Here is a 15,574-nt window from a genome sequence, read left to right as displayed (position 1 = left end):
CATTCATCAGTGTATATATATATATATACACACACATTCATTGAGTTAGTTCGTATGCCTAGCAATTTTTTATTAAATGCCAGTATTTCATATAGAAATGATAGAGGATATGGATGGTTTTTAATTCCTCTAGAGAGAATTTACTCTATTATCTGGGAAATAGTGCATGAATAGATTACCTGAGCCCAATTAAAAACCGGAGAGTGTTTTCTAGTCTTTTAATCTGATGATGTAATCCTCTAGTTCAGCAGTCCTCAACCTTTTTGGCACCAGGAACCAGTTTTGTGAAAGACAGGTTTTCCATCGATAGATGTATGGTTCAGGCAGCATTGTGAGTGATGGGGAGCAACAGATGAATGGGCAAGTGGCTGGCTTGCCTGCCGCTCACCTTCTGCTGTGTGGCCTGGTTCCTAACAGACTGTGGACCTGTACAGGTCTCCAGCCCGGGGGTTGGGGATTTCTGCTCTAGGTGTTCCAAATGTGAGCATGTAATATTCACTAGGATTCTCCTTCATGATAAATACTGAGTTTCAGTTTCTCTGTGTCCAGTACTTTGGGTCTGCCAAAAAGTTCACTATTTTGGATAGCTATTTTCTGCGTGATTTCTTACTGTTTTGCCCTGTGCACCTTAAATATAAGCAAATGCCTAAATATGAAATTATTGACATGTATTGGACTAACTTCTTTGTTCCACCTTCTCTGTAATAAAGCCCTATTTACCTTCATGTCTCTAAACTCCATTTTTTTGTCTCCTTGCCCTGGAGTACTTTACAAAATTTTTTCTGGTTTCTTGCCTCTTAGAAGCTGTCCATTTTCCTGTTTCTCATCCATGTACCAAAAATAAGTAAATGCCCCCAAAGGGGAAAGCAGTGTACAGAACTTTGGGTTAAACTTAGTGAGTTCCCCTTGTTTCTAGATTATAGCCTCTCATACCCTGGCTGCTATATAGCAGCGTTTCCATGTTTTCGCGAAGATTCATATCTGTACCTCTTTCATGGTAGTTTATATTTTAAGAATTCATATGATATAATATAAGCTACACTATCATAGCTAGAAGAATAAATCACTTACAAGAACATATTTTTAATTTCAAAGACTGTATCTAGTTGTCTGAATTATTCAATTTCATGGTAATATGCTCTTTTTTTTTTCACTTAGACCACATTATCTTGATCATGCTGAAGATATAAATTAGAATCTTAAGTTCCTGTTTGTTGCATTGTATGTTTCTTCTTATATCAATAATTTATATCATCTTTCAATTGCATGCCTCAGATATTTATTAATTTTTGGTTCATTATATATTTATAAAAATTATATGAATTTTATAAAACTTTGTTTTATGAAAGTATTTTTATTTTAAAATTATATATATATATATTTATATATAAGTGAAGTGAAGTCACTCAGTCATGTCCGACTCTTTGCAACCCCATGGACTATAGCCTACCAGGCTCCACTGTCCATGGGATTTTCTAGGCAATAATACTGGAGTGGGTTGCCATTTACTTCTCCAGGAGATCTTCCCAACCCAGGGATTGAACCTGGGTCTTCCGCATTGTAGGCAGACACTTTACCGTCTGAGCCACCAGGGAAGTTTATATATATATATAATGTATATTATATATATATGGTTCATTTATATATATTTTTATGGATAAGTAGTGAAAATTTGTTTTAGACAGCTGTGTCTGTTTACCTAACATACTGTTTCACTGAATGGATCAGTAAGTTGCTATGGTTTCTGTGTAAGTGGAAAACCTGACCCATTGTCAGGATTTTTTTTTTTTTTTTTAACGGTGTTTTCCTTTGGAGTAGGAGGATTTGCTTAGAACTCATATAATTACCCAAGTAAGAAGTATCTTCTTTATGAGTAAGTACTTTCACATGTTTTACCCTCCCCCCCAAAGTTGGAATTCCCTTCATTTCTCTTTGGATATCTCTTGTAGGTTTGAAGTTATTGTGACTCACTTTTCTCTCAACAGCTTCAGCATCCACAGAGTAGATGCCTCCCAGGAAAATAACTTACTCTGCTTAAAGCACATTCTGTTTAGATCACTGACTAGGAACCAATCCTATAGGCAGAGAAAAGAAGTGTCTCACTAGTTATGCAGGACCATCCATAAGATAACCTGCAGATAACTCTCCAGGCAACTATCCTGAGAAGTTTCCATCAGTCTTCTATTCATAGATGCTCATTTTTCTTTGGTGCCTTTTTGTGGTTCCACCTGAGAGTCATCTCTCCGGTATATATTCTCCCTTGTGTTTTTTAAATCCACATAAACCTGTCCACTTTTCTATTCCAAGTTACATCAGTAGGTTCAATTCAATTTTGTCTGACAAGCTGTATATCTTTTGTTTTATGGTTAGTCCTACCATTAAGTATCTATCATTTGTGGCATTTGGATTTAAACTGGGGAGAAGATACTGTGCATAATTTGGGGCTTTTAAATAACATATTATATGTTTAACAATATGTATTTAGTAAATGTATGTGGTTGAGATTCTCAATACCATATATTATCTTTTAATTGCATGCCTCAGATATTTATTAACTTTTGGTTCATTATGTATTATATATATGTATAAAAACATGAATTTTATAAAATTTTATTTTATAAAATATTTTTATTTAAAAATTATATATATATATATTTATATATATATATATATAAATGAAGTGAAGTCGCTCAGTCGTGTCCAACTCTTTGCGACCCCATGGACTATAGCCTGCCAGACTCCTCTGTCCATGGGATTTCCCAGGCAAAAATATTAGAGTGGGTTGCCATTTCCTTCTCCAGGGGATCTTCCCTACTCAGGGTTCAAGCCCAGGTCCCCCCGCCCGCCGCATTGTTGGTGGATTCTTTGCTGACTGAGCCACCAGGGAAGTCCATGGTTTTATATATATATATACACACACACACAAATAATATTAAAGGCTCACCTAAGCTATTTGTTTTTGCTTAACTTGACTAAAACAGCATGTAAAAGTGGCCATGAATTCGTAACATTAAAGCAGAATTATAATATTTTCACATTTTGGAGTCTTGTTATTATATGTCCTCATATAAACTGTTTGCTATAATAAATGATTTCCTCATTTTATTTAAGACATTAATGATATTTGCAGATGCCTTGCTTTTCATGTATTACTTATCTACACAAAGTTTATTATATTTGTTTTGTATTGATACAAAATATATACTTAAATCTCTTTTTATAGCATATTTATTTTTTTCTGCTGACTGTTTATTCACTTCATTTTCATGGCCAAGTTAATTAAATGAGTTACACATAATTGACTTTGTTTTTCAATGAGGATTAGAAAATATTTGAGAAGAAAGTTTGTAAAACAACAAAGTACTTTTAAAGAGTGTACTGTGATCAGAGTACCCTGTGGAAAGTAATAACATAAAACAAAGATAGCTATGAGATATGTGGCAAGACCTCATTGTACTGTAATTTCTGGACATATGTACTTTAGAACAAAGAATTTACTGAGTACCTACAGGTGTGTGATATTCTGCAAGATGATATGAAAGGAGTGGGAAACAAACAAACTAACAGAAAGAACTCCCCACCTTCCACTTCCTTCCTTATTTTTTCCCAGTTTTATTGAGATAGAATTGCCATACAACCCTTCCTCCTTTCTTTCTGAGGTTCTAGGATAGGTGCTAGAGAAATAAAAGGTGTCAGCTTCAGAGGAGTAAATGTTCAGTTTGAGTTCAATGTATTAGGATTTCAGGGACAATGCAAGGAGAAATATCTAACACAGTCTAGAGGGTGGACTTCTCAGAAAAAGATGTTGTATAACAAAGCAAGGAGAAATATCTAACACGGTCTAGAGGGTGGACTTCTCAGAAAAGATGTTGTATAACAAAGCAGCTCACACCACACAGGGCTATGAAGAAATGTATACAGAATTCCTTAACTCACTTTGTCCTTCAACTGTTCTTATATGTCAAATTCCTTCGCAGGGCTTGTCCATCATTTGATTTTTTATTTCTTTATTTATTACTTGTATTTTTTAGATCAGTGCTGGATAGTAGCAGAAGTGCCAGCTGGCTTCATGCTTTCTTCCAACAACTGGGCCTTTTTGTCCTGAAAGCTACTAGCTGAGAAGCAAGAATTTAGGACTGATACAAAATAAGAAGCAAAAATGCTAAGAATGATATAGAATATAGGATCTCTTATAGGGCTGCGACGTGGGCCACTGTGGTGCTGGCCAAACAGTCCAGGTATCCCTGTTGCTTCTGTGTCTCCCGCTGGGGCTGAAGTTGGCAGAGCAAGCTCTTCCTGAAGGAAGAGCAGAAGGAAAGTGGAGCGAGCAGAGACAGCATGGCACCCACAGGGAGGGGCGCTGGCTCCCGCTGCCTCTCACCACCATCAAAGCCTCGCCTTCAGACCTGCGGGTGGCCTGCAAGAGAGGCCGGTTTTCTGAGTCATGAAGAGCAACTCTCACTAGCCCAGGAGCTGGAAACGCGGGAGGAGGAGACATGATGCGGGAGGAGCTGCGGCCTTGGTTGGTGCCTCAGCGGCTGTACCTAGTAACTTGGCATTTGGAGAGGGAGCTCCGGCAGAAGCCGAGGGTGCTGGCGGCACTGGCCTGAGGGAAACTGGGCCGTGGCGCTCACGCCGGCCTCAGGTCGAGGGCGGCGAGCGTGGCGCTGAGCATGCGCGGGTGCCCTCCTCTCATTGGCAGGCTGATAAAGACCCGACCGAGGCTTCTCTCCCGCGTCCGCCTCTCATACACAGTGTCTGTCTGTGACTAGCACTTCATAGGGAAGGGAGTCCTGGGAGACACAGCCCCAGTTTATGGCCCTGCTCTAGGACAGCCACTCAAAATCTTTCCTTTATCTTAACTCAATCCTGACTCTGGAAACATTCTGCTGTGCAACTGTGCCTAAGGTTTTCTGCTGCCTTACGTCTCCAAGTCTGATTGGATTCTCCTCACACCTTACAGTGTATCATCATGGGTTAAGAGGGAGAGATTTAGGATAAGCCTGGATTCCGTCCTGTGTCCTTCTTGCTGGGTGACTGTGGCTGCATCTCCTCTTCTCTGCTTAACCGCAAGATGTGGAGAACAATGGGCCACCCACGGGCTGTTGTGAGGATTAAGTGGGATATTGCTGAAAAGTACTGAACACAGTAACTGGCAAATCAAAAAAGCCCCGTGAATTTGGGATATTATTTTAACAGATTACCTTGCCTCCTACCGTATCAAATTGAGTTGCCTTACAATTGCTCCTATCTACCACAAAATTTCTAACAATTACAGCTATCAATTTTCTCATGGAAAGAAAATGTTCCTCTTTTTTCTAAAGAGAACTCCTTCTTTAGTTTTATAAGTTCCACTTCTCTACCTTTATCCTACAAATGTTGATTTATTGCTTATTATAATGCAAAACAAATTACACTGCTGTTTGGAACAGATTCCCTCTCATAAGGCTTGGAGATAACCAAGAAAGAAAAATGGTTTCTTATTTTGATAAGTTCTCTCAAGAAAATAAATAATATGCTGTGATAGGGTATGACTCCTACACTACTTCAGAGAGTGTTGTAGGAAAAAATTCTTTTACAGAAGGAAATACTTGAAATGAAGCCTGAGGCATGAAGATCATCCAGGCTGGGACCAGCATGCAAATATGTCCTAAATCTCATCCTGACTTGGAGGAAATTAGGTGTATCAACAAGTCATCAGATGTTGGGGGTGAGACAGGAAGGAAAGGGGCAGGGTACAACCTTAAAAGAATGATACAACCATTAAGAAGAATAGGATACCACAAAAACCAGTTAGAACTGGTTAGGAGTAGGTCCAAGATGGAGGAAGATTTGACTTCCCGTAAACCTTGAGTCTCATCATATGTTCATTGTAATACATTGTTGTTCGGTCTCCAAGTCATGTCTGACTCTTCTCGACCCCATGGACTGCAGCATGCCAGGCTTCCCTGTCTCTCACTGTCTCCTGGAGTTTGCCTAAGTTCATGTCCGTTGAACCAGTGATGCCATCCAAACATCTCATCCTTTGTCACCCTGAATACCTTCAGTTCAGTTCAGTCACTCAGTCGTGTCTGACTCTTTGTGACCCCATGAATCATCACAGCACACCAGGCCTCCCTGACCATTACCAACTCCCGGAGTTTACTCAAACTCATGTCCATCGAGTCGGTGATGCCATCCAGCCATCTCATCTTCTGTCGTCCCCTTCTCCTCCTGCCCCCAATCCCTCCCAGCATCAGGGTCTTTTCCAATGAGTCAGCTCTTCACATGAGGTGGCCAAAGTATTGGAGTTTCAGCTTCAGCATCAGTCCTTCCAACGAACACCCAGGACTGATCTCCTTTCGGATGGACTGGTTGGATCTCCTTGCAGTCCAAGGGACTCTCAAGAGTCTTCTCCAACACCACAGTTCAAAAGCATCAATTTTTCAGCGCTCAGCTTTCTTCACAGTCCAACTCTCACATCCATACATGACCACTGGAAAAACCACAGCCTTGACTAGATGGACCTTTGTTGGCAAAGTAATGTCTCTGCTTTTTAATATGCTGTCTAGGTTGGTCATAACTTTCCTTCCAAGGAGTAAGCGTATGCTAAATAACACCCACAGACAACATGACAGTTCTAAGACCAACCATAAATGGCAAAAATGTGAGTGGTTGTTTCAGTTCAAGGAATCCCACCTCTCCTCCAAGGTAGTTAGAATATTCCTCCCACTTATCACCCTATAAAATTACACAGCCTGTAAAAATTCACTACCACCCCATTTTAGGCCTCTTTTGCCTTCTGAGTTTGGCCCACATTCTGGAGTGTGCGTCTCTCTAAATAAACTTGTTTTCACTTTAGTATAGTTTGCTCTTGAATTTTTTTTGCATGAAGCCACCTTGGCAGCATGTCCAATATACTCACTAGAGACCTGAGATAGGACCATCCTCTTTTGCCCCATTTTTTCCACAACTGGGGAAGGTTCTGAGAAGAGTTTTGCAGGTAAGATGGGTCCAAAGCATGTTTTGTTGGAAGGGAAGGAAGGCTCACTTTATCCATTATCTTCATTCTTACTGATGTTTTCAATTTCTGTCTTTCCCCTGACATTTCATTTCATCCTGTAATTATGTTATTGTCTTTCACTCCCATTAATACATTAAGTTTCTTGATTCTGCCACCGTTTCAAACTACTAGTCTAGCTCTCCCATTCTCTCCAAGGTCAAACTTTTCAAAAGAAATTGACAACCATTACTTCCTTTCAAACATTGCTTAATTTGTGGAGTTGGGCATATTACCCATATCAGTTGGGCATATTACCCATATCAATCTAGTGAGTTTCTTGAAATGACCCTGCACCTGCTAAATCCAGTGGTATTACCTAGTTGGTCTTTCCCTCTGCATTTCTTTAGCTTTTGGACAGTACTGTTTGGTTTCTCTGTCACATCACAATTCTATGTGTTCCTAGGTCCACAAACCAATTCTTTGGTTCTTAGGCACCACTATTCTATCTCCTTTGAAACAATTTCTTGCTTCTATTCCATAAGTACAGAAATTTCCCAAAGGCTCTGTTCTTGCTCATCTTTTCTACTCTTTCCCTGCCTTCTTTGTCTGTGTCATCTAATTCTTTGGCTTTAACTCTTATCTCTGCCTGGATAATCACAAATCTGAATGTTTAGTCCTGATAATTCTCTCACATTGTCATATTTCATTTCTGAGAACTTGGCTAACTGTACCTGGATGTCACTTAGGCATTGCTAACTAAATACACTGAAAGATTATTACCTCTTCAAGAATGAATCTTGGTGCTCTCTTTATTCATGGTGGTTTTACCACTTAAAAATGTAAAGTTATCTTTAACTCCTTCTTCTTCCCCATTCCTCACACTTAGGTTATCAGCTTTCCTTATATGGTTTCAGTAACAAAAGAAATCTTCTGTTGCTTTCCATATCTTTCCACCAAGTCCCCAAACTTCCCCTCATTGTGTTCACTTTTTCTTCTATCCCCAGTTAAGCCCGCTTAGAATACTTTCCTACTCAGCTTATATATTCTGTCTCTGAATCTTCCTTTGTTCTCCTGGATTATTCCTATCAGACTACAAAGACTCCTACCTCCCCCATCTAAACAAAGGCAACAATAAACAACCAACATCAACTCAAAGAGAATAGATCCTCCTCTTGACCTTATATCTCTCTTCTGTATTTGCACTATTTTTTCGGCCTTCATTTAAAGCTGAACTTCCAGAAATAATTCTTTATAAAATGTATCAAGTTCTTCACTTCCATTTACTCCTAATCTTGTTAAAATAGGTCTTTTGCCCCACACTTTATTGGAATTCCTTTTGTCAAAATCCAATGACCTTCATGTGGTCAGTTATAAGGATCACACTATTCTTGCTGACTCTCTCAGAGAAACTCAGCATGCTTGATTGTGCTTTTTCCTTGTAGCATTCTCCTCTTTTTGCTCCTGAGACACTTCTGTGATTTCTTGGTGTTGCTGCTATAACTTTAGCAGATGCTGTTTAGCTTTAACAGTTATGATGATTATTATTTTTAATCTTCTAGAAATTTAGCATTCACCCATGAAACAACAATGAAAAAAACACTATTTTCACCAAAAATTAACATAAAATTTCTGAGTCTATGATCTGTTTTCCCCCATTTAGCAGAAATTTGAATAAAAATATTCTCCACATTGATATTCAGTCAGGGGAGAAGGCTAAAGAAGTCAGCTTGATTCTTGAGAGAGATCAGAAACCTTGTGGTAGAATGGAAAAACTGTCTAAGGCAGATACAGTGAATGGGAAGGCCCTTGATGCCTTCCCATACAAGCAAAGGAAGGAATAAGAAGACATTCATAACATTCTCTAGATCCAGTATGTTGACTTTCAACAGTCAGCAGCATTGTTGTGCCACTTCCTCCCCCCACCCCCGCCCCACCTTAGGGTATCTTGTCATCCTCTTTTATTAACTCATGCATCGAAAATATTTCTGAGCCTCTTCCATAATACGTGACTCAAAGAAAAATAGGTAAACTCTGTTAGATACAAAGTTGGAGACATTCATTTTCCTTTCCCCTCTGAGCTTTTTTTCAGTTTAGAAGTTGAGTCTGTATTGAACTATTATCTCTGATGTGCTACAATTATTCTATCCCTCCATTAATTCCTGGTATCATAATGCCCAATTTTTGTGACAGAGATTTGCTTTGTTGTGTTGGTTTTTTTTTTCAGCTTGACAGAATGTAATGAAATCAGCCAATGAGGAGAGAATTTGGAATATTATGGCTTAAGTTTACATTTTGACAAATAACTGATTCCCCTGAATCTCCCATTTTTCTCCTCTTTTACTCCATTAAAATTATTTGATTTATTATTTCTGGACAGAAGATAAATCATTTTGCTTAGTGCAACTTTAAATCAAAACCAAATAAGAGAAATTGGTTTAATATTTTATTCTAGAGTTACTTATCTCCATAACATTTGGCTTAGTCTTGTCAGGAGTGATATGTCAAAGATATTCTTTTATGCAGTATTTATTCTCCATAATTTCCCATCCTTTTTTTTTTTAATGGAGTGTGATCAGAATTGCTAGAAAGAACATCCAATGAATTTGTCTGTGATACAATCTTCCAGTTGCTATTTGATTCATTCTCTTTAATTCACCTTTTATTATAGTGCCCATCTTCTCCTTGTTTGCTATTAAATATAGGACAAAACCCACAACTTCTCTGTGATAATATTCAAGGCTTTGTAAAATTTAATGGCAGTGATGTCTTTGAATTGCTACTAAGCATCCTTCTTTTCTTTTTCTAGTAACAGTAAAAGGAATAGTTGTTGGGGAACTAATTGTATTCCGCTTTCAACCAATGCAGTTTTTATTCTCATGGTTGACTCTGCCACCAATTCCTGGGTACTATGTAATTCAGGCTTAGGCCATCAGAGCATCACAGCCCCAGTTCTCAATGTTTGATATGCCAGAGAAGGGTAAAATCAGAATTTGTCAAAGCCAATTATGGAACTTTTGAGGAAGAGATTACGTTCTTTATCCCTGAACTTGAAATTTTGAAAACATAAACCTGAACCTCTAATTTATCTTACCATCTTGCCTTCATGAGAGGAAAATTATATCTAAAGATGAAACCAATAAAGAGACAAGCTGTTCAGAGAGATGAGTAGAAATAGGGTTTGGCTTTGATAACATTGGTTTAGTTTCTTGATCAAGCCATACCTGAAGGGGGAGTTTTTTATTTTATTTACACAAGCTAATAATGTCCCTCTCTCATCTCTATCTTTATTTATTGCTCTCTCTCTTTTCATTATGCTAGTCTACATTTCCCATTAACCACTTGCTACTAAAAGTATTTAACTATCACATGTCTAACCATTTATATGAATAGTCTACTCTATGAAATACCTGTTTTTGAAATGCATTTTACCATTTTCTTAAACACATCATTGACTCTCTTAACATTTCACCAGTATGAGCCTTTTCTTTCACTTTGAACTATATATTTTGCATTTGGATTATTTTGCTTTCTGAATTTAACATTAACACAGATTTGGATTTATTATCCAAACTATTTATATTGTAGTGTTATTTATATTGTATAGTTTTGTGATGTCCTTCATAACTATCATCTATATATTGTGCTTTTAGCCAGCATTTCCAATTTGTAGTTGTTACAGTGATGTAGTAGATGCTGTTTCCTGACTGTACCTTTTATTTTGTCCTATTTCCCCACCATGCTTAGAAGTTTGCCTTGCTTAGACAAACTATGAGCATTTTTTAGCTGGTTAAACATATTCATGTAGTGAGTTCATTTGTGGGGGATTTTAAACCAGAAACTTTAGACTTAAATACTCACAGAGGTAGGTAACATAAAAGAGTAAAGCTAATGTAAGACCACAGAGGCTAAACTGTTTTATTATCTCCAACTTTAACAGTGACTTAGTCATTTCCCTCTAAAATACTAAGGCTGTGTGCTAGTCACACTGGCCAGACCAAGCCAGTGCCTGCACAGTCTAGCCCCAAGCTGGTGCCCATCATCTTCCATGAGGACACTCCTCACTCCTCTAGATTTCAACTGCTAATGCTGTACTTCTAATATTAACTTCTGTAGATCTCAAATCCCCACCTCCTGATACTCATTGATACCAGAGCCTGAGTAAACATCTCACTGTGGAAATATATTACTTCTTCTAAAAACCTTGAAGAGCCAATCATAATTAAACTTTTGTGTAAGTAAGGGGTTGTTAAATCATTTGTGTATATTGAAAAGTGAAATTGTTATATTAAAACAAATCATGGGGTATACTATGAAATAGACTGTAAACTTTACATGAAATTACATTAATAATTTTTCATTTTTGAAAACTCTACATCTCCTTCTTTTCAATGAAAGAAAACATTCAATCAAATAAAATTTTTATCAGGCATAGATGTTCTACTATCACTAGCTCTTCATCTTATTTTGGTGAAATTATTAAGAGGCAATATCCTAAAATGACACATTTTGTATTTACCTGGGACATTTCAGGAGTATCTCAACAGTTATTGAATTATAAATTTTGTCTAATTTATCGCTGTTTCTAGTGCATTCAACCGAGCATCGTTTATCTCTTTTGTGCCAGGTTCTGTGCTAAATACTGCAGAGATTCTGGCAGAAAGGGCCCCAGACTCAACAAACTAACAACCCGTTTCCTGTGGAGAGGGCAGTGAACAGTAGACTGGTGGGTGTCCTGGGTTTAACATTCCTGTTTTCACATATACATGAGGCACTGGGAAGTCCCATCATGGAAGGCCTTTACAGTCTTGCTAAGAATGAGGTTTGTATTATATGTATTTGGCTAGTCATCGATTCTAACTGACCTCTCCCCTTTTATAGCCCACTCCTGCCATCATTTCATTAGTAAAATGAGGTGATTTGGAGCATTATTGAATGCAATGATTTGCAAAGATCTCAACCTGTACCCATAACATGTGTCAGGGATTTTTCCTCTACAGAGATTTAATGACTATTCTGAGTAAAGTTTCCTACTTTCAGGGATTTATATCAAAATGTGAATGCTTCTCTTCTCATGAAATGTGAGAAAAGTGCAAGTCCCACCTATCCATCTCTTGCATTTTATTTATTTTCATCTAAATATCTGGAAGATTTCTGCAAGGTTTTAGTGGATTAAAAAAAAAAAAAAAAACTTGGGAGAAGGAGTTCTGGAAGCTTCCTGTTGCGTGTGGCTTGAGAAGTTACATAACCTGGTCTCTTTGTATTTGCAGAAGAAGCTGAGTCTGCTCTAGGTTTACACATATTAGTGTGATTAATTTATTTAATGTAAATATAAAATGCATCTCTTTTATGTAGGAGAAGTCTTCACTGGGACCATTTCAGTGGTAGCAGTGGTAAACATTCCAAGGAATTATAAGTCTTGACAGAGAAGCTTAAAGTTTAAATTAAGCTTTATGCATATCAATTGGGCTTCCCAGGTGGTGCTAGTGGTAAACAAGTGAAGTGAAGTGAAAGTCGCTCAGTCTTGTCCGACTCTGAGACCCCATGGACTGTATGGACTTCTCCAGGCCAGAATACTGGAGTGGGTAGCCTTTCCCTTCTCCAGGGAATCTTCCCAACCCAGGGATCGAACCCAAGTCTCCTGCATTGCAGGCGGATTCTTTACCAGCTGAGCCACAAGGGAAGCCCTGCCTGCAAATACAGGAGACATAAGAGATGTGGGTTCAGTCCTTGGGTTGGGAAGATCCCCTGGAGGAGGGCATGGCAACCCATTCCAGTATTCTTGCCTGGAGAATCCTTTGGACAGAGGAGCCTGGTGGGCTATGGTCCATAGGATCACAGAGAGTTGGATGCAACTGAAGTGACCACACACACGTGTGCATATCAGTTGGTATGTGTTATGGACAATGAGAGAGGTAATGAGATTTATACATGAGACATAGTAACACTCGCCAAGGAACAAATATGCATGGCTATCCACAATGCCATGCACCATATTGTTATTTCTTTTGCTGGGGAATTATTTTTGCTATCCCTCTTACCCAAGTGTTTGAGAAACTTTCTTAGGAGATGTAGTTTGAAGGACAGGGTATTGGAATTAAAACCTAATTTTAAATCTCAATTCTGTTGCTTTTTTCACCGTTACTTAACCTCTGAGATCCTATTTCCTTACTTGTAAAATGGTAATCGTGATTATAATACACGATTATAATCATGATTATAACATGATAGTATAGTGGGTAATAATTAAATAAGATGATAAAATGAAAAAGACTAATAAAGTACCTAGCACTTAGTAGGGAAGCTGCATTAATTGCATTCTTTCTCCCTCTTTGATAGTCATGATAAAAAAATTACTTAATGTCAAAATGATACAATGGATGGCAGATGCTTTTTTGATAGAATTGAATAATATTTTCCATGATTGCCCAGCTCATACACCACAAGCATATATAAGGACTATTTAAACTGCTCAAAGACTCAGTGATTCAAAACAACCAATTTTACTAAATTTTATGAGTCAGTCGGTCAGGGCAGGGCTAGGTGACTTGCTCTCCTATGGTATCAAACGACATCACTTGGTGGCATTCAGCTGGCTGCAGAGCAGATCTGGACAGCCTAAGACATTCTTGAAATATATCTTCAGTTTAACAGTGGAACAGCGTAGAAGGGCTTCCCCATTGGCTCAACATTAAAGAACCTGAATGTCAGTGTAGGAGACACAAGGGTTCAATCCCTGGGTCAAAATATCCCCTGGAGCAGGAAATGGCAACCCACTCCAGTATTCTTGCCTGGGAAATTCCATGAATGGAGGAGCCTGGTGGGCTAGAGTCCTGAGGTTGCAAAAGAGTTGGGCATGACTTAGTGACTAAACAATAACAAAATATCATATACATTTAAAATATTTTCTATATTTTAATATTGGAGCTTGATGCCTGCTACTATTTTCTCCTCCTGCTCAGTCAGTGCCTTGCCCTTTGTTGCACCTGGGTGGATGCTGTCTCCTTTAGGTTTAATGCTTCCTGTACTTGGACTGACAATAAATTGTTATGTTTGGTACCATTTGCAGATGGGAAACTAATGACCTCAAAATCTGTACATTTTTTTTTTTTTTTTAGTTACTTCCTTAGAGGTCCTATAACACATTCTTAATAGCTCTAGTATGCTCTGCAATTGTATCTTTAAAAAGAACGATAATTGGTATTTCTGAGTAAGTAAATGACATAAAGTCACTATAAAGTAAGGCATGAAGAATACAAGAATACAAAATTCTGTGTGTGTAAAACGATGTTTAGTGCAGTGCTGGTTATAAGGGCAAATCAAGGGGGGAAAATTGGGGAAGAAGTAAATATTCATGAATTAAGGGAATTGCTGAGTAAATTGTGATTCATTCATGCAATGGAGCCTAGGAAGTACCATCCTGGCTTAGACTCATCTCTTTTGTTCATGCTGTGGCCCCAGGGCTACCTGAGTTTCCAGTGTACAGTAGAAGCTCAATAAATATTTTTTGTGATTATAAATTTAATGAGTTTCTCTTTTGATCAAAAATAATGTCCAAAAAAGTGAAAAAAAGGGGAGCTGAGTAAAAATGTGAAAATAGGCAAGTGATTGTGCATACTTCACAAACACAAATAGATGTCTGTATTAGAAGAGTGAATGGTGTGGAATGAAGACCTCATCCCAACTGTTAAGCTGTTTGGTAGGGATGGTGTGGAAATGGAGGTGATAGGAAAGAGGTACAGAAAAAGCAGACAACAACAACAAAATCCTAAGGAAAAAACAAATCTCAAGTTCTATGTTAAATAAAAAATGAAGAATATAAAACTCTAATTTTAATTTTTTCACATATATAAAACATGAATTAATTTATATAGAAAAAAGACAAAATATGAAAAAGAAAACTACTGATTTTTGTTTATATTTGGTAAAGGGATTGTAAGCAATTCTTGTCTAGAATTTATTATTTACTTTTGTAAGAATGTCTTGAATGTTTTATAAATATAGTAAAGTACAAAGAACAAGTAAAAATCCACATAATCTCACAGGTTAAACATTGCTAACATTGCTTCCTTTCTTCCAGTTATTTTTTTCTTTCTTCTCTTTTCTCTCCTTTTTTTCCCGATTCCCTTCCCTTCCTTCTTCATTTTCTTCACCTATTTTTCTACTTATCTAATAGAACTGGATTCGCTTTGTGAATGTGGTTTCTTATGTTGTATTTTAGTTGGAAATATTTTAAGGTAACAGTGTCCTTTTAAACATGGTTTTGTATTGACTGCTATGCTGTCTGTTGACATCACAATTTGTTAACTTATCTTCTGAGGTTTAGGTTTGGACATTAGTCTTGAGCACATTGTGCTCAATTTCTATTGTTTTGCATGTAGCCATGATCCTCCTCAAGACAGGGTGAGAGACTGATTTTCATTATATTTTATTCTCCCAGAATAATAACTTGTACTCAGAAAGTACTCAATGTTTTTCTGATTACAGAAATAAGTAGGCCCTGAATGTTAATAATGTCAAACATGAAGATCAGTTATGAAATTCAAAATTAGTATTATGTTTACATGGCCACCAATAGAATTTCTTTTTTGGAAT

General features: G+C 37.6%; 1 non-coding gene across 1 annotated transcript; it reads right to left on the bottom strand.

The window, feature by feature from the left end:
• Positions 1–1,523: 1,523 nt before the first annotated feature.
• Positions 1,524–1,595, bottom strand: TRNAC-ACA. The gene has a single exon. It is a non-coding gene; the product is annotated as a tRNA-Cys (tRNA).
• Positions 1,596–15,574: the final 13,979 nt, after the last annotated feature.

Source organism: Cervus elaphus, chromosome 24 (assembly GCF_910594005.1).
Source record: "Cervus elaphus chromosome 24, mCerEla1.1, whole genome shotgun sequence".
Classification (NCBI taxonomy): Eukaryota; Metazoa; Chordata; class Mammalia; order Artiodactyla; family Cervidae; genus Cervus; species Cervus elaphus.
Note: the sequence above shows the minus strand (reverse complement) of the source record. Positions and strands in the feature narration are given on the sequence as shown.